We start from the raw sequence: 19,462 nt of genomic DNA on the forward strand, positions 1-19,462 counted from the left end.
TTCTGGCTCAGGCAAGGTTGGTGCAAACGTTGCAGCTGCTGACTTTTATGTATAGGTTATTGGGAGGTCCTCTTGCCTACACACCAGTTGACCAGAGATGAGTGCCCTAGGGAAAAATTGCAATCAGACTTTAAACGGAAATGAAAAAAGGCCTGCAACTGAAAATATGTGACACTGATTTATTTACTTGAATCCTACTAACACCTGCCCCCTCACCACCCAACCAAGGATCTATAAATATAGAACAAAAACAAAAATACCTGGAGAAACTCAGCAGGTCTGACAGTATCTGCGGAGAGGGATACAGTTGACATTTCAAGTCCGTCTGACCCTTCAGTTTCCAGCATCCACAGTATTTTGCTTTTATCTATAAATATATATACATTGTTCCCCTTGCTCCTGTGCTTGATCGCACCAAATACCCATATCCTTCTCTACACTTGCCCCTGCCGATTCCCAGGAACTGCTTCCAGGTACTCCCATCCCCAACATGTCTCCACCACCCCCCATTTCCGGCCATACTTCAACAAATCCTGCTCCAGTGCCCTATCTCAGGACCAACCTTCCAAAGTCCCTTAACCACACGTTCTTCATACAGCTGTGTAGTATCTGTAGTTACATGAACCCTAGTGCTTTTATTAAAACTACCACCTGATGAACCTTTCATAAAAGCCACTGCTTCACAGACGTAAATCCTGGACTCAACTTAAAAATAGCACTAACACTCCCTACACCACTGTACTGTAATAGAAACAAGATGTAATTTTATTCAATCATTAAATTAGTGGGACTATATATTGTGTGCTCCACATAAAGCAAGTACTGCTCTATTCTTTACATGAGCTCATTGTCTACACCTTTGCTGAAGGGATTGGAAACTGAACTCTAGGGAATATTTTAACATGAGCTCGGCTGCTTTTGTCTCTTGCTTGAGAATATATAAATTAATATGTAATTTAATGCCTGCGAATGAAATTAATTTTTTAGAATCAGACATATCAAGTGTAGTTCTTCTGAAGCAAACGATAATGAACCATTCCGATGGGACACTTATTGGCAGAGCGTTCAGCAGCTTTTTAATTATGTGTTTGTTGGCTGAGCTAAAGGTGGATGTGTTTTACGAGGGACACCACTAATTTAATTTTTACGTTTGAAGGGCTTAGTGCAGGGAGTTGAGACGCTGGTTTTCATTAGTAGGGTCTGGCTGGAATTCTGTCTCAAATGAATGTGATTACAGCTCTGTTGAACAGCTGTAAAGTCTCAGTGTAACAAATTTGGCAGTCTCACATCAGTTCTATTGTGCACAAGTCTAGACACAAATTGGCAGCCTGGATCAGAAAGGCCAGAAGAATACCTGGAATAGGAAACAGATCGTCACATTGGTGTATTGAGCATTGTTGGAGTGGAGAGATGATCATCGTGGATCAAAATGTTATACCTGAACTGGGAATGTTTGATGGAGCATTTTTCAACACAATTGCTATCCTTCACTTGATTAGGATAATTTTATCAAACAGAAGAGAGGATGGTTACATTTCTACCACTTGTGGGGCTCCCAACTGACAAATAGTGCAAATATCTATTTTTGTAACTCCAAACAATAACAATTTAAATCAAGCTCAGAAAGCTGGTGCTTATTTTTAATCCTTTTTTTTCCACACAATTCCTCTCATCAAAGGCATGGTTCAGAAAGGTTCCATATTTCCAGAAGCTCTCTGATCCCTTATTTGCCGCATGAGCCATGTCATACTTAACCATGGAGCGTATCATAGCCGAGTTCCATCTTGCTCTCACTCAAAAAGTCCGTACACAATCAGAGATCCAAACACAATAAGAGATGTTATTAGATTAATTAAAATCTCAGGACTATTGTTTGAAGAAGTGAAAAAAAAAACCAATTGGGAGCATATGCATTAATAACTATTGGCCATATTTTCTTTGAATTGTCATTTTTCCCTCATTCCTTCCCACGAGATTTTATCGAGTCCAAATATCAGAATTGATAAATTTCAATTTTCCCGAAGAGCTCTGCAAAAATTCTTTGCAAAAAATTGCTCTTCAGCGATTTTCATTTGGCCCTGGGAAAATGACGGTACTGCAAACGCAAGTTATGACTGAAGAGGACTTGCTACATTTTTTGGTTGCCCTAAATACAGCCGCACTTTTCATCAGGAGCAGGAATTCTTAGACTTTTCTCCCTCCTGAGCTCAGGAAAAGTGGGTCTAACTAGATACTCTCACCGGTATCCCAATTATTTTCCTCCCACACATCGCCCATGAAAGGACTTAGCTATTCTAGATCTTCTGCTAAAGGACAGGCTCTGCAGGAAAGCCATAATAATGATCCTACAAGAAAATTCAATGATGCGGGAAAGTGAAAATACCGTATTAATTGTTTTTATATTGTGCTATTGAATTAAATGAGTCCAAACATAGCTGAAATAAAGCAGCTTAACAATTGTATCTGGCCTCATCTCACCAGCTGTTTTCTTAATCTGCCTTTGAAAAGATTGGTGAGGAACATGTGAAAGACATATCACGAGGAAAGAATTTTGTTACATCTCTGGCTTATGCTACAATTGTAGACATTGGGAAATATGGGCAAACTCCTGAATGTAAAATTTTCAGAATTGATTATTACTGTCTTCAAGGAGAGGTTTAACTCATGCCGTAGGGAGGATTGAAACTAACTTAGCAGGGCAGAGGAACCAGAATGAAGTAAGGTTAGACAAGATGCAAAGGGGATTGGGTGAGGCAAACGGCGCTAGGATAAATTGTCCAAAAGGAGGATGGATCAGGCAGTTGAGAAATGGAAAGCTGGTTAAGGCGGGTTTGTTGCGCATGTATGTAAGAACAAAAGACATAGGAGCAGGAGTAGGCCATATGACCCCTTGAGCCTACTCCCATCATTCAATAAGACCATGGCTGAACTACAATAACTCCACTCTCCCACCCTATCCACCTAACCTTTGATTCCCTAAGTGCTCAAATCTATCTGCTTCAGACTTGAATATAGAATCATAGAATAGTATGGCATGGAAGGAGATCAATCAGTCCATTGAGTCTACTAGCTCTTTAGAAGAGTAATTAAATTAGTCCCAATCTTTACCCATATCTCTGCAATTTTTCCCCTTTCCAAGTATTTCATTCCCTTTTGGAAACTATTATTGAATCCGTTTCCACCATTCTATCAGGCAGAGCATTCCAAATCCTGTTGTGTAAAATCTTTCCTTAAGTCCCCTCTGGCTCTTTTGCCAATCACTTTAAGCTTATGTCCTCTGGCTATTGATGTTTCAGCCATTGGAAACAGTTTCTCCTTATTTACTCTTATCTAAACTCTTCAGTGTATATTCAATGACCGAGCATCCACAGTCCTCTCTGATGTAGAGAATTGCAAAGATTCATAACCCTCTGAGCAAAAGGATTTCTCATCTCTGTCTTAATGGACGAACCGTTGTCCTGAGACTATGACACCTAGTTCTACACTCTCCAGCTAAGGGAAACAGTCTTTCAGCATCTACTCTGTTAAGCCCTTCAAGAATTTTATACATTTCAATGAGGTCACCTCTCTTTTAAACCCCAGAGAATACAGGCCCATTCTATTTGATTTCCCTTCAGGATAGTCCTCTCATCCCAGAATCTGGAAACGGTAAATGGATGCACCAGGAAAAAGGTTGGTGAGCTGCAGGTACGATTTGTCCCATGAAGTTATGGTACAACTAGTATAATAGTGCAGTAAGAGGAACCTGGCTCAAATAAAGCCATGAATGGAAACGTAACATTCCTGGCAACGGTGCACATATGAGGGATAGGGGGGGTATTAAATAGGGGGTTGGGAGGGTAATGGCAGCATTAATTAAATATACCATTGCAGACCTGAAAAGGAGTTAGAAGCTAGAGGATAAAAGGTAGAACCTATTTGGTTAGATTTAGAAGCAGAAGAGAAGCTGTTACGCTGCTAATTCTGTTTTATAGAATGCTAAGTAGTCACTTGATAGTACTGAATTTGAGTATTGCTGAAAAAAAGAGACATGCTGTCAAAACTTTTCGTCTTGCACTCATCAGGACAGACACGAGAATGGCAAATTTCAAAGGAAGCAACAATATATACTGCATGAAAAAAGGGTGCTGATTGGTTGGCAGTCAGCTCTAACTGGGGGACGATAGCTCTCTGGTGCATTCTCCACGGCAATGTCTCGATCAATCAGAGCTAACTTGCCAACCAATCAGCACCCTTATCTCATGTAGTATAGATTGGTGCTCCCTTTGAAATTTGGCATTCTTGCATCTATCGTGATGCAAGCTTCGACCTCTTGTCTCTTTTTTCAGCAATACTCAAGAACACTAAACAGTGGGAAGGAGATAGAGGAGCAAATATGTAGGCAAATTTAAGGTGTAAAAACAATAATGGGAGCCTTCAATTTTTTTTTTGAAAATTATACTTTATTCATAAAATATCTGGGAGAACATTACAAAACATTTCTAAATCGCCATCACAAAAAGTACAATCAGATTCAACTTTTACACATGGATCATGAGGTGCTTCAATATAATCAATGAATATTACAATCATTTCAATATGGTCATAACAGACAATCAGACAGTGCAATGGTATTGGAGTTATCAACATACATCATGTTGCACTCTGAGGTGCTTCAGTACAATTATAATACAATTAGTATTCGATGCATACATTCATTGTGAGCCGTACAGCCCAAGGGGTCTATACAACTCCCAGCCCCTCGGCGCACTATGGCAGAAAGGTCTTAGACAGCGACCTTTCCCCATTGCGCCTTTGCGGCGGCTGCCCCAAGCTTTAGTGCGTCCCTCAGCACGTAGTCTGCAACACTCGTTCGGGGACAACTCTTTGCGCTGGAAGACCAACAAGTTTCAGGCAGACCAAAGAGCGTCTTTCACCGAGTTGATGATCCTCCTCGACAGAAAGCACTGCATCCCTCTCCAGACCTTCTTTGCAAAGGCACAATCCACAAGGAGGTGAACAACGGTCTTGTCCCCATCATAGCCACCTCGAAGGCAACGTGTAGAGGGGGTGAGACTCCTGGCGTGTTGGAAGGATCTGACGGGGAGGGCCTTTCTCACCACCAGCCAAGCTACATCTTGATGCTTGTTGGAAAGTTCTAGCGATGAGGCATTCTGCCAAATGACTTTGACAGTCTGCTCGGGGAACCATCCCACAGGATCCACCATCTTCTTTACCCGCAGGGCCTCTAAGACGTTACGTGCTGACCACTGCCTGATGGACTTGTGGTCAAAGGTGTTTCTCTGCATAAATTTTTCCACGAGGGACAGGTACTTGGAGCGTTCCGCGGCAGCGTGGCCAGACCCATCCTTCGCAACACCGGGGACAGGTAGAACCTCAGCACCTAGTGACACTTGGTGTTTGTGTACTGAGGGTCTACGCACAGCTTGATGCAGCCACACACAAAGGTGGCCATCAGGATGAGGGTGATGTTGGGCACGTTTTTTCCCCCTTTATCTAGAGTCTTGTACATCGCGTCCCTGCGGACACGATCCATTTTCAACTTCCAGATAAAGTGAAAAATGACTCGGGTGATCGCCATCGAGCAGGAGACTGGAAAGGGCCAGACCTGCGCCACATACAGCAACAGCGAGAGTGCCTCACACCTGATGACCAGATTCTTACCCGCAGTGGAGAGGGAGCGTCGCTCCCACATACCAAGTTTTCTTTGCACCATAGATACTCGCTCCTTCCAGTTTCTAAAGCATGCCCCAGTCCCTCCGAACCATATCCCCAGCACCTTCAGGCCGTCAGCCCTGACAGTGAAGGGGACAAAGGATCGGTCAGCCCAGTTCCCAAAGAACATGGCCTCGCTCTTCACACGATTTACCTTGGCTGCTCTCGAAATGGTCACAGATGTGGATCAGTCTGTGCACCGACAGTGGATCTGAGCAGAAGACGGTGACATCGTCCATGTACAGGGAGGCTTTGACCTGGGTGCCTCCACTGCCTGGGATCGTCACTCCTCTTATGCCCGGATCCTTCCTGATGGACTCAGCAAAAGGTTCTATGCAACACACAAACAGAACAGGGGAGAGAGGGCAGCCCTGCCTGACTCCAGATTTAATAGGAAAGCTATCTGATTCCCACCCATTGATTGAGACTGTGCCACTGATGTTTGTGTAGAGCAGTTGGATCCAGTTGTAGATTCCCTCCCCAAATGCCATTTTGGAGAGCACATCCACCATGTAGGTGTGCGATATTCTGTCAAAGGCCTTCTCCTGATCCAAGCTGATGAGGCAAGTGTCCACACCCCTGTCCCACACATAGGCAATTGTATCCCTGAGCAGCGCGAGGCTGTCAGAGATCTTCCTGCCTGGCACAGTGCAGGTCTGATCAGGGTGGATCACCAATTCCAGATCGGACTTGACCCGATTGGCGATGACTTTGGACAGAATCTTGTAGTCCACATTCAACAGTGAAATGGGTCACCAATTTCTAATTTCCTCCCTTTCCCCCTTGTGCTTGTAGATGAGGGTGATGATGCCTTTCCTCATGGATTCTGACATACTACCGGCCTGAAGTATACTCTCGTACACTTCTAGCAGGTCTGGGCCGATCCAGTCCCACAGAGCCGAATACAACTCCACCGGCAAGCCGTCGCTTCTGGGAGTCTTACTCTTCTCAAAGGACTCAAGGGACTTAGTCAGTTCATCAGGAGTTAGCGGTTTGTCCATGCTGTTCCCTGTACTGTCGTCTAAGACCTCCATGATAGAGGACAGGAAGGACTGGGAGTCCGTGCTGTCTGTGGGCTTCACGTCATACAATCCGGCATAAAAGGATTTGCTGATCCTCAAAATGTCGGACTGCGATGACTTTACTGAGCCATCTTCTTCCTTCAGGCTGTTGATCACAGAGCTCTCTCTGTGTACCTTTTGGAAGAAGAAACGTGAGCACGTCTCATCCTGCTCCACAGAGTGGACTCTGGAACGGAAAATGATCTTGGAGGCCTCCGAGGCAAAGCGCGAGGCTTGCTGGCTCTTCACCTCTTGGAGCTCCTCCTTGACATCGACCCCCATCGACTGCAGCCAGAGCAGGTTCTGCATGTTTTTCTGGAGTCGGGGCATTTCCCTCTGTTCCTTTCTAACTTTCTGGATGCCTTTGAGGATGAAAAAGCTCTTGATCTTTCCCTTGATTACTTCCCCCCAGTGTGTCAGGGACTCAAAGAGGGGTTTCACAGTTCTCCAACCTTTGTAATCCCTCTTGAGCTCCTCAATGTTCTCTGGGGTCAGCAGTTGCACGTTCAGCTTCCATGCCCCCTTGCTAATCCTCTGGCCTTCCTGTAAGTGACAGTCAGCCAGCAGCAGGCTGTGGTTAGAGAAGAACACCGGCTTGACGTCGGTGGATCTGACCGTGAATGCACGGGACACAAACAGGAAGTCTATCCTGGAACGGATGGACCCGTCTGGCCGCGACCAGGTGTATCTACGCTACGCTCCATCTGCAGGGTTGCTGAAGACATCGTGCAGCTTGCCATCCTTTACTGTTTCCATCAGGGATCTGGATATAGCGTCCAATCTGCTGTCGGCCCTGCCGGATCGTCCAGCCGCATCGATGATGTAGTTAAAATCACTGCCCAGAATGACCGGCCTGGAGGTCGCCAGCAGCAGTGGGAGCTGCTGAAAGACTGCCAGCTGCTCGCCCTTTTGTGCCGAGGCATACACGTCAATTAACCGGAGTGGAGCATTCTTGTACATTACGTCTGCTACGAGGAGGCGCCCACCCACCACCTCCTTAACCTCGGAGACGGTGAAGTTGCCTCCCCGCAGCAGAATCCCCAGGCTGGAGGAACGAGAGTCGTTTCCTCTCGACCAGATCGATGGCCCATGGGACCACCATGGTGACCATTGCCTGTAGGAGCTGAGGTGCGGTATCGCACACTCCTGCAGAAACAACAGGTCAGCTTTGACCTTGGCAAGGTAGTCCAAGGTCGCAACACATCGCGTAGTAGATTTAATGCTACGCACATTTATGGATACAATCTTTATCCCCATTTTTAAAATATTTTGTCGCTTACCAAACCTGCTGTCTTTGAGAGTTCCAGACCTTTGGTCTGTTCCTGCATACCCATAGTGTTCACAAATTGTCTCACTTTGGATAGGCTGAGGAAGCTGGGAGTTCATGCAAGGAACGAGCTTTGAATTGTTCTCTGTTGGAGAAGCCTCTCCGATCCTCTCCCCCTCTGGGATATTGCTGCTCCCAGCTTCCCGGAGCTTGGGTGCGCTGAGCGCTTTACTGCTCCCAGATTCCTGGGACTGGGGTGCACTGGCCTCTTTGAGATGTGGGCAAAGTTGGGGTGCGCTGCTCTCCTCATTGTCTCCAACGTTCTGGAGCTTGAGTCTCTCGTCCTCCAACTCCCTAGAGTTTTGCTGCTTCTTCTGTAGGTGCCGCCCTTGCCCTTCTTCGTCCGAAGAGCAGCTGCCCTTGTCATCCGTGTCGGATGGGAGACGCCTCTTGCCACTTGCCTGGGAAGTGGCTTGGTCCCTTCTTTGCCCCTTCTTCCTTTTGGCTCTCTTCACCAGCTGCCACTCCCCCTGCTGATTTTCTGCTGCTGCCTCCTCCTCCTCCATTGATTCGCTCTCCTGAGGAGTGGGAGGTTCAGGGGGCAGTGCTGTTGTTTGGCTGTCTGCTGCCTCAATCTTTTCCTCCATCTTGTGTCTCTCCGTGTGCTCCTTTGTCCCGTGGTTCTCATTGGGGGCCATGGTGGTTGGAGGGTTGCAAGTGTCCTTGGTTGTAGTGACACGAAGCATTTCATCTGCTTCCCCCTCGTTGGCTTTGGCTGCCTGTGCACAAGTGAGGCAGCATTTGGGGCAAGCCTTGTAGAGGTGGCCTGCCTCGCCACACAGGTTGCATCACTTAGTCTGTTTGCAGTCCATTGTCTGGTGCACTTCCTGCTTGCAATTCTTGCAGAGGGCAGTGCTGCAGTTGGCCGCCACATGACCAGGTTTGCTGCATGAGCGACAAAGTTTGGGCTGCCCAGCATAGACAAGGTAGCCACGGCTTCCCCCAATAGTGAAGCTGGAAGGAGGGCGGAGGATGGCTCCCTGAGCATCTGCCTTGAGCGTGACCTTGACCTGGTGTTTGCTGGTCCAAACCCCAAAGGCATCTTTAACCTCGGTGCAGTTCCCAACCTTGTCGACGTACCTGGCGAGGAAGGTGAACACATCGGCGACAGGAACGTGGGGGTTGTAGAGATGCACAGTCACCACACGGTCCCTTGCAATGGCAGAGCAAAGAGTGACTCCACCATCAGGATCCTCATCTGCGGCTGGCCTCTCTTCACAGAATCACAGAGTGCAGAAGAGGCCCTTCAGCCCATCGAGTCTGCACTGACACGTGAGAAACACCTGACCTACCTACCTAATCCCATTTACCAGCACTTGGCCCATAGCCTTGAATGTTATGACATGCCAAGTGCTCATCCAGGTACTTTTTAAAGGATGTGAGGCAACCCGCCTCCACCATCCTCCCAGGCAGTGCATTCCAGACCATCACCACCCTCTGGGTAAAAAAGTTTTTCCTCACATCCCCCCTCAACCTCCTGCTCCTCACCTTGAACTTATGCCTCCTTGTGACTGACCCCTCAACTAAGGGGAACAGCTGCTCCCTATCCGCCCTGTCCATGCCCCTCATAATCTTGTACACCTCGATCAGGTCGCCCCTCAGTCTTCTCTGCTCCAACGAAAACAACCCAAGTCTATCCACTCTCTGTTCATAACTTAAATGTTTCATCCCAGGCAACATCCTGGTGAATCTCCTCTTCACCCCCTCCAGTGCAATCACATCCTTCCTATAATGTGGCACACAGTACTCCAGCTGTGGCCTCACTAAGGTTCTATACAACTCCAACATGACCTCCCTACTTTTGTAATCTATGCCTCGAATGATAAAGGCAAGTGTCCCATATGCCTTTTTCATCACCCCACTAACAATTCCCTCTGCCTTCAGAGATCTATGGACGCACATGCCAAGGTCCCTTTGTTCCTCAGAACTTCATAGTGCCATGCCGTTCATTGAATACTTTCTTGTCAAATTACTCCTTCCAAAGTGTATCACCACACACTTTTCAGGGTTAAATTCCATCTGCCACTTATCTGCCCATTTGACCATCCCGTCTATATCTTCCTGTAGCTCAACCTCACTGTTAACCACCTGGCCATTTTTTGTGTCATCCGCGAACTTACTAATCCTACCCCCCACATAGTCATCTATGTCGTTTATATAAATGACAAATAATAGGGGACCGAGCACAGATCCCTGTGGTACGCTACTGGACACTGGCTTCCAGTCACTAAAGCATCCTTCTGTCATCAACCTCTGCCTCCTACAACTAAGCCAATTTTGAATCCACCTTTTCAAATTACCCTGTATCCCATGTGCTTATTCCTTCTTTATAAGTCTCCCATGTGTGACCTTGTCAAAGGCTTTGCTGAAATCCATATAAACTACATCAACCCTCATCCACACACCTGGTCACCTCCTCAAAGAATTCAATCAAATTTGTTAGGCATGACCTCCCTCTGACAAAGCCATGCTGACTATCCCTGATCAAACCTTGCCTCTCCAAGTGGAGATAGATTCTCTCCTTCAGAAACTTCTCCAATAGTTTCCCTACCACTGACATGAGACTCACTGGTCTGTAGTTCCCTGGCTTATCTCTACAACCCTTCTTAAATAACGGAACCACATTAGCAGTTCTCCAGTCCTCTGGCACCTCCCCCGTGGCCAGAGAGGAATTAAAAATTCAGGTCAGAGCCCCTGCGATCTCCTCCCTTGCCTCCCTCAGCAGTCTGGGACACAAATCATCCGGACCTGGAGATTTGTCCACTTTTAAGCCTGCCAACACCTTCAATACCTTGTCACTCCCTATATCAATTTGCTTAAGAACCTCACAGTCTCTCTCCCCAAGTTAGATACCTTCATCCTCATTCTCTTGGGTGAAGACAGATGTGAAGTATTCCATAAGATATAGGAGCAGAAATTAGGCCATTCGGCCCATCAAATCTGCTCCGCCATTCAATCATGGCTGATAAGTTTCTCAACCCCTTTCTCCCACCTTCTCCCCATAATCTTTGATCCCCTTACCAATCAAGAACCTATCTATCTCGGTCTTAAATACACTCAATGACCTGGCCTCCACAGCCTTCTGTGGCAATGAATTCCATAGATTCACCACTCTCTGGCTAAAGAAGTTTCTCCTCATCTCTGTTCTAAAAGGTCTTCCCTTTACTTTGAGGCTGTGCCCTCGGGTCCTACTCTCTCCGACGAATGGAAACATCTTCTCCACGTCCACTCTATCCAGGCCTTTCAGTATTCTGTAAGTTTCAATCAGATCACCCCTCATCCTTCTAAACTCCATCGAGTATAGACCCAGAGTCCTCAAACGTTCCTCATATGTTAAGCCTTTCATTCCTGGGATCATTCTCGTAAACCTCTTCTGGACCCTCTCCAGGGCCAGCACATCCTTCCTGAGATACGGGGCCCAAAATTGCTCACAATATTCTAAATGTGGTCAGACCAGAGCCTTATAAAGCCTCAGCAGCACATCCCTACTTTTATATTCTAGTCCTCTCGAAATAAATGCCAACATTGCATTGGCCTTCCTAACTACCGCGTCAACCTGCAAGTTAACCTTAAGAGAATCCTGGACTAGGACTCCCAAGTCCCTTTGCACTCCAGATTTCTGAATTCTCTCCCCATTTAGAAAATAGTCTATGCCTCTATTCTTCCTACCAAAGTGCATGACCTCATACTTCCCCACGTTGTATTCCATCTGCCACTTCTTTGTCCATTCTCCTAACCTGTCCAAATCCTTCTGCAGCCTCCCCGCCTCCTCAATACTACCTGTCCCTCCACCTATCTTTGTATCATCTGCAAACTTAGCCAGGATGACCTCAGTTCCTTCATCTAGATCATTAATGTATAAAGTGAAAAGTTGTGGCCCCAACACTGACCCCTGCAGAACTCCACTAGTCACCGGCCGCCATCCTGAGAAGGATCACCTTATCCCCACTCTCTGCCTTCTACCAGGCAGCCAATCTTCTATCCATGCTTGTACCTTGCCTCTAACACCATGGGCTCTTATCTTACTGAGCAGCCTCCTGTGCGGCACCTTGTCAAAGGCCTTCTGGAAGTCCAAGTAGATAACATCCATTGGCTCTCCTTTGTCTAACCTACTCGTTATCTCCTCAAAGAATTCTAACAGATTTGTCAGGCATGACCTCCCCTTGATGAAACCATGCTGACTTTGTCCGATTTTACCATGCACTTCCAAGTATTCTGAAATCTCATCCTTAATAATGGACTCTAAAATCTTACCAACGACCGAGGTCAGGCTAATCGGCCTGTAATTTCCTGTCTTTTGTCTCACTCCCTTCTTAAACAGGGGGGTTACATTAGCGATTTTCCACTCCTCTGGGACCCTTCCTGACTCCAGTGATTCCTGAAAGATCACCACGAACGCCTCCACTATCTCTTCAGCTATCTCCTTCAGAACTCTGGGGTGTAATCCATCTGGTCCATGTGATTTATCCACCTTCAGACCTTTTAGTTTTCCTAACACCTTCTCCTTGGTAATGGCCACCATACTCACCTCTGCCCCCCGACTCTCTTGAACTTTGGGGATGTCACTCGTGTCTTCCACTGTGAAGACTGACACAAAGTACTTATTCAGTTCCTCCGCCATTTCTTTACTCCCCACTACTACTTCTCCAGCGTCATTTTCCAGCGGCCCAATGTCCACTTTTGCCTCTCTCTTACCCTTTATATATCTAAAAAAACTCTTGCAATCTTCTTTTATATTACTGGCTAGTTTACCCTCATATTTAATCTTCTCCCTCCTTATTTCTTTTTTAGTTGTCCTCTGTTGGTCTTTGTAGGCTTCCCAATCCCCTCGTTTCCCACTGCTCTTCGCCGCATTGTATGCTTTCTCTTTAGCTTTTATGCTGTCCCTGACTTCCCTTGTCAGCCATGGTTGCCTCGTACTCCCTTTAGTATGCTTCTTCTTCCAGGGATGAATTTTTGCTGTGTCTCCCAAATTACTCCCAGAAACTCCTGCCATTGCTGTTCCACTGTCTTTCCTGCTAGGCTCATCTCCCAGTCAATTCTGGCCAGCTCCTCCCTCATGCCTCTGTAGTTGCCTTTATTCAACTGTAATACCGTTACGTCTGATTCCAGCTTTTTCCTCTCAAATTGCAGGGTAAATGCTATCATATTATGGTCACTTCCTCCTAAGGGTTCCTTCACCTTAGCTCCCTTATCAAATCTGCCTCATTACACATCACTAAATCTAGAATTGCCTGTTCCCTCGTGGGCTCCACCACAAGCTGCTCCAAAAAGCCATCTCGTAGACATTCCACAAATTCCTTTTCTTGGGATCCACTACCAACCTGATTTTCCCAGTCTACCTGCATATTGAAATCCCCCATGATCACTGTAACCTCACCTTTCTTACACGCCTTTTCTATCTCCTGGTGTATCTTGTGCCCCACATCCTGACTACTGTTCGGAGGCCTGTACATAACTCCCATTATGGTTTTTTTACCTTTGCGGTTCCTCAATTCTACCCACACAGATTCTACATCATCTGACCCTACATCATTTCTTGCTATCGATTTAAGTTCATTTCTTACTAACAAAACAACCCCACCCCCTCTGCCAACCTGCCTATCTTTTCAATAGGATGTATATCCTTGGATATTTAGCTCCCAGTCCTGATCCCCTTGCAGCCATGTCTCCGTAATGCCCACCACATCATACCTGCCAATTTCAACCTCCACCACATGCTCATTTACCTTATTTGGTATACTGCGTGCATTCAGATACAACACCTTCAGTCCTGTATTTCCCGTCCCCTTTCTCATTGTCGTCCCTTTATCTGATGTGCTTGAAGTTAGATTCCTAGCCCTTTCCAAACACTCGGTCCTATTTTGTGTTCTGGAGACTTTAATAGCCTCTCCTGGGCACTCCTTTCTTTTCAGTTTTTTCATAATTTTCCATGAAGTTGAATCCACCCCCCCACATGCTAACCTGCTGCTTTGTTTCCCATTAGTCATACTTCTTGGAGTTTTACCCTTCCCTCCCCCCCCCCACTTTCTAGTTTAAAGTCCTGTTGACCACCCTATTTACCCTTTTCGCTAGAACATTGGTCCCAGATCGGTTCAGGTGGAGACCGTCCCAACAGCACAGATCCCTCCTGTTCCAATACTGATGCCAGTGCCCCACGAAATGGAACCCCCTTTCCCGCACCACTCCTTTAGCCATGTGTTTAGTTCCCTTATTCTCGCGTCCCTATTGCACGTGGAAAAGGACGTTGATCTTCGCCCAAGAAAACCGCCAGTAAGAACGTAAATCTTGACATATTTTAAGCCTCTGTTCTCGACAGCCTCAGGTAAATTTACACGGCGACGAGTACAATTTTCGACCTAAAAATGCAGACTCCCCGTCGGGGAATTGAACCCCGGTCTCCCGCGTGACAGGCGGGGATACTAACCACTATACTAACGAGGAACTGTTGGCTAAAAAACATGGTTAGATGCCACTAAGTAGATGGCAATGCCTTAACTATTTGTGTGTTATAAGACCACTAGGGCCGCTTCCATCCTTATCAAGGGGAGTGCTAACCTTCTCTCCTTTCATACAATACATTCATTCAACACTCTAGCGATGTCCTCTGGCTCCACCCATAGATAGCCCCCTTGGTCCCTTATGGGCCCTACTCTTTCCCTGGTTATCCTTTTCCCATTGATATACTTATAGAATATCTTGGGATTTTCCCTACTTTTACCAGCCAGAGCTTTCTCATATCCCCTCTTTGCTCTCCTAATTGCTTTCTTAAGCTCCACCCTGCACTGTCTGTACTCCACTAATGCCTCTGCTGATTTGCTCCCCTTGTACCTGCTAAAAGCCTCTCTTTTCCTTCTCATCGTAACCTGAATATCTCTGGTCATCCATGGTTCTCTGGGCTCGTTACTCCTTCCTATCACCCTAGAGGGAACATGTTGAGCCTATACCCTCTCCATTTCCTTTTTGAACAGCCCTCACTGTTCCTCTGTAGATTTCCCCAAATGTAGCTGTTCCCAGTCTACCTTGGCCAGATCCTACCTTATTTTACTAAAATCCACTCTCCCCCAATCCAAAACATCTTTTTGCAACTTGTCGATTTCTTTGTCCATAACAAACTTAAACTGTACCATGATAAAAACAAAAAGCTAAAAGCTACTGCGGATGCTGGAAATCCAAAACAAAAACAGAATTACCTGGAAAAACTCAGCAGGTCCGGCAGCATCGGTGGAGAAGAAATCAGTTAACGTTTCGAGCCTTCATGGCCCTTCGGCAGAACTGGAGCACCACAATGTGTCTCTCCCCCCCACCCCCCCCCACCTTAAACCAATTTATATTTCTCCCTTCTTCTAACTATGCTCCAGTTCTGCCGAAGGGCCATGAAGGCTCGAAACGTTAACTGATTTCTTCTCCGCCGATGCTGCCAGACCTGCTGAGTTTTTCCAGGTAATTCTGTTTTTGTTTTAAACTGTACCATGTTGTGGTCGCTATCGCTAAAATGCTCGCCCACCACCACCTCAGCCACCTGTCCGGCTTCATTCCCCAGAATTAGGTCCAGCAATGCACCGTCCCTTGTTGAACACTCAACATATTGACATAAAAAATTCTCCTGTACACATTTCAAGAAATCCATTCCATCTAAGCTCTTAACACTATGTCTATCCCAATTAACGTTGGGAAAGTTGAAATTACCTAATATAATTTTTTACACACCTCCACAAATTCTGCACATATTTGCTCCTCAATTTCCTGCTGACTATCTGGGGGTCTATAATAAACACCTAATAATGTGGTTGCCCCTTTTTTATTCCTAAGCTCTACCCACAAAGCTTCATTCGATGCCCCATCCAAGATATCATCTCTCCTTACTGCAGTAACTGACTCCTTAACTAATAATGCAATGCCTCCTCCTCTTTTACCCCCTCCCCTGTCTTGCCTGAAGATTCTATATCCTGGAATGTTGAGCTGCCAATCCTGCCCTTCCCTCAACCACATCTCAGTGATGGCTACTATATCACAATTCCACGTGTCAACCCTCACCCTTAACTCATCCGTTTTACCTGTAGTACTCCTGGCATTAAAGTAGAGGCCATCCAGCCTTGCCTATCTCCCTTGAAGTTTATTGCAGCTGTACTCCCTCTGACTTGATTGTTTTACTGTATTATGATGTGTCCCTATTCTGCTAACATTCTGTGTCCCCTCCCCCTGCCAAATTAGTTTAAACTCCTCCCAACAGCACTAGCAAACCCGCCCGCAAGGATGTTAGTCCCGCTTTGGTTCAGATGTAGACTGTCCCGCTTGTACAGGTCCCACCTTCCCCAAAAATGATCCCAGTGATCCAGGAATCTAAAACCCTCCCTCCTGCACCAACTCTTAAGCCATGTATTCATCTGTGCTATTCTCCTATTTCTGAGTTCGCTAGCACGTGGCACTGGAAGTAATCCAGAGATTATAACCCGAGACGTCTTGCTTTTTAGTCTACTGCCCAACTCCCTGAATTCTTGATGCAAGACCTCATCCCTCTTTCTACCTATGTCATTGGTACCAACATGTATCACGACCTCTGCCTTATCACCCTCCCCCTTCAGGATGCCCTGCAGCCTTTCAGTGACATCCTGGACCCTGGCACCAGGGAGGCAACATATCATCCTGGAGTCACGTTGATGGCCACAGTAGTGCCTATCTGTTCTCCTGACTATAGAACCCCCTACTACTATTGCTCTTCCTCCCTTCCTCCCCTCCTGTACAGACAGGCTGCTTGTGGTGCCAGAAGCTTGGCTCTGTCCTCACTCCCTGGAGGAACCAGCGCCCTCATCAGCCTCCAAAATGGAATACCGATTTGAGAGCGGGACCCCAGGGGACTCCTTAACTACCTGCCTGTTTCTCTTGGACTGCCTGGTGGTCACCCATTCCCTTCCTTCCTCAAGTCCCTTCATCTGCGGTGTGACCACCTCTCTAAACGTGCTATCAACAATGGTCTCAGACTCGCGGATGCTCCACAGTGTCCCCAGCCGTCATTCCAGCTCTGAAACCCGAGCTTTCAGGAGCTGCAGCTGGACACGCTTCCTGCACACGTGCTGGTCCCGGGCACTGGAAATGTCCCCGGCTTCCCACATGGAGCATGAGGAGCACACCACGGCTTTGAGCGCTCCTGCCATGAATTATCCTTTTAAGACAATTACTCTAGGGCCTTTCTTTCCTGATCTTCGTTACTGTAGAGCATACAAACTGTAAACAACAAAAGGACCTTAAACTATAAGCGATTAAAGTAGTAAATACCTTACCCACTACTTACCAGTGATTCCTTTCCCTTGTAGCCTCTACTGCTGCAGCACACTCTGAAGATTTAAGAAGTTCGATAGCAAGGAAAAAATGCAAAGAACACCTCTTCTCCGCGAACACCTTCAGGAACTTGGCGCAGGCAGCAACATTCAATTATCCAGATACAGGCAGAGGGGAAAAAAGTGTAAGGAGCAAAAAGCAGATGCTTTTCCTAAAATGTGTACAGAGTACTTTCTTGATCAGTATGTTTTACACCAAACATGGAAGAATCTAGTTCTAGAACATGGAATGTGGAAAGTGGAATATGTTTCATTGCGAGAGCATCTAGGAATCCATAACTGGTTTAGGATGGCACCATTAGATTTACAGTAGAAATGGAAAGGGACAAAATACAAATGTGAAGGCACTCAGCTGGATGTGGGTGGGGGTTGCTGATTTACATCAGTTTTAAAAGGACCTGGCCCAGCTGTATTGGAAACAAAGATTGGCAGGTTAAACAGTTAATGAGCAATGGGACGCCGCCAGGAAGGAGTCGTTCAGGTACAAACATGTTCAGGTAAACATGTTCCCATGAGAGGGAAAAGCCGAGTATCCAAAGTTAGACATAGAGTTCCCTTGATGATTAAAGAAATTTTGAGATTAACATGAAAAGGGGAAAGAAGGCGTACGATAAATGTTGGGTTCATTATATGGTAATGAATCAAACAGAATACAAGAAGTGCAAATGAGGACTGGAAAAGGAAATAAGCTGGGCAGAGAAAGTTTATACCACAGTAAAGTTGGAGGGGTGGGGAAATTGACGGGATAATAATGAGGTATTTCTGGAGACATTAGGAAAACTGGGATTCTCTCTTTGAAGCAGAGCAGGCTCAGAGGAGCAAAAGCAAAATACTGCGGTTGCTGGAAAACTGAAATAAAAACAGAAAACGTGGGGGAAAAAAAAGCTCAGCAGGTCTGCCAGCATCTGTGGAGGCAGGAACGGAGTGAGTGTTCCCAGTCTGTATGACTGAAGAAGAGTCAGACTCGAAACGCTAGCTGTGTTTCTCTCTCTCCACAGATGCTGCTAGACCTGCTGAGATTTTCCAGCATTGCCTGTTTTTATTTTAGAATCAGAGGAGATTTAACTGAGCAGTTCAAATTATCAGGGATTTTTTTTAAATGAAGAAAACTGTTTTCACTGGCATGCCATGGGTATCCAGGGGACACAGGTTTGGGATAATTGATAAAACAAATCAGATGAGGGATGATGGAAAATATGTTTCATGAGCTGTTGGGATCTGGAATGCACTTCCAGAAAGGGTGGTGTAAGCAGAGTCAATTGTACCTTTCAAAAGGGAATAGAAACCCAATATGAAAGGTCTGTACCTGCTATTGGGAAAGAGTGGGGAAAAGAAACTATTTGGCAACTCTTACGAAGACTCATCAGAGACATGGTGGGCTGAATAGCCTCCGTCTTTGCACTATGATTCCAGAGGAGGTTTATGAGGATGTTGCCGGCACTAGAAAATTTTAGCAAGGAAAGAATGGATAAGATAGGGTTATTTTACTTGGAACCGAGATGGCTGAGGGAAGATTTGAGGTCTATAAAATTGAGGCACCTGGATAGAGAAGGTCCTATGTCCGTTAGCAGAGGGGTCAATTTAAAGTAATTGGTAGAAGGATTAGAGGGGAATTGAAGGATTTAGTTTTCGCCCAGAGGGCGGTGGGTGACTGGAACTTAACTGCCAGAAAGGCAGAAATCCTCATGACATTTAATAAGTCCTTGGATATGCACTTGAAGTGCCATAGCCTATAAGACTACACACCAAGAGCTAGAAAGTGGGATTAAGCTGGGTAGCTTTTACAGCTAGCACAGACACGATGGGCTGAATAGCTGCCTTCTGTGCTGTATATTCCGATGGTTATGAAGTTTAATGCAGTTTTGAAATGAAGCATTGGTGAAAATGAACTAGGAGAAACAAAATTAACTAAATGGCACAATTTTATAGGGTCTTCATGTACACAAATCATTGAAGGTGTAAGACAAGTCGATAAATTTATTAAAAATGCAAAGAAGTTTTGCTGAACTTTTATAATCACA

At 45.9% G+C, this 19,462-nt stretch overlaps 2 non-coding genes across 2 annotated transcripts; both read right to left on the reverse strand.

Annotated features, from left to right (window-relative positions):
• Nucleotides 1–14,475: 14,475 nt before the first annotated feature.
• On the reverse strand, nt 14,476–14,547 carry trnad-guc (transfer RNA aspartic acid (anticodon GUC)). Its single transcript has one exon. It is a non-coding gene; the product is annotated as a tRNA-Asp (tRNA).
• Nucleotides 14,548–14,556: 9 nt separating this feature from the next.
• On the reverse strand, nt 14,557–14,683 carry LOC144696190 (U6atac minor spliceosomal RNA). The gene has a single exon (XR_013580104.1). It is a non-coding gene; the product is annotated as a U6atac minor spliceosomal RNA (small nuclear RNA).
• Between the last annotated feature and the right edge of the window lie 4,779 nt (nt 14,684–19,462).

The sequence above is a fragment of the Cetorhinus maximus genome, chromosome 21, assembly GCF_964194155.1.
Source record: "Cetorhinus maximus chromosome 21, sCetMax3.hap1.1, whole genome shotgun sequence".
NCBI classification, from domain to species: domain Eukaryota; kingdom Metazoa; phylum Chordata; class Chondrichthyes; order Lamniformes; family Cetorhinidae; genus Cetorhinus; species Cetorhinus maximus.